Raw genomic sequence first — 569 nt, 5'->3', positions numbered from 1 at the left:
TGATCCTGTTGTCTCCTCGATGTCCCCGTGTGTGCCGTCTGCCCCGGACTCAGAGTGAGTCTATGATCCATGCTGTTGTGAGTGACCTTCCTCGTGCATCCTTCCCCAACGCTACTGGTGTTACCAGTCAGACGCCACTCCTCGTGTGCTCGCCTTTCCCCCGTCATCAGTCCGTCTCCAGTGGATTTCCCTTCGGGACGCTAAAGGATTTGTCGGTCCGAGCCCAAACCCATCTGGATAAAGGAAATAACTGGACCAAGTCGAACTCCGCTCTTTCCGCTGCAAACAATCCTGTCCGCGCTCCAACAAAGCTTTATTATCCAGCGCTCTGCTCACAAGTACTCACCTTCAAACCAAGTAAGAACCAGTTCAATTAATTCCTGGAAACTGCTCGCCTTCTTCCACTAATCCTTCGTCTCTCGTTGACAGTAAGACGACCCGGTCATCCACTCCAGTATTCTTCCCCTATCCTTTTCCTCTGGATTCAATAAACTTATCATTGTTCATTTATCTGCCTCTCCTGATTGTGTTCTTGCATGTGGGTTAGAAAACTTCATACCAACATGACA

At 49.4% G+C, this 569-nt stretch overlaps 1 long non-coding RNA gene across 1 annotated transcript; it reads left to right on the top strand.

The window, feature by feature from the left end:
• The first annotated feature begins 6 nt into the window (after positions 1-6).
• Positions 7-510, top strand: LOC106944494 (uncharacterized). The gene is made up of 2 exons (XR_001424340.1): positions 7-357; positions 430-510. It is a non-coding gene; the product is annotated as an uncharacterized LOC106944494 (long non-coding RNA).
• The last annotated feature ends 59 nt before the right edge of the window (positions 511-569 follow it).

Source organism: Poecilia latipinna, unplaced genomic scaffold, assembly GCF_001443285.1.
Source record: "Poecilia latipinna isolate Pla-1442-1.1 unplaced genomic scaffold, P_latipinna-1.0 Scaffold11933, whole genome shotgun sequence".
Lineage (NCBI taxonomy): Eukaryota > Metazoa > Chordata > Actinopteri > Cyprinodontiformes > Poeciliidae > Poecilia > Poecilia latipinna.
Note: the sequence above shows the minus strand (reverse complement) of the source record. Positions and strands in the feature narration are given on the sequence as shown.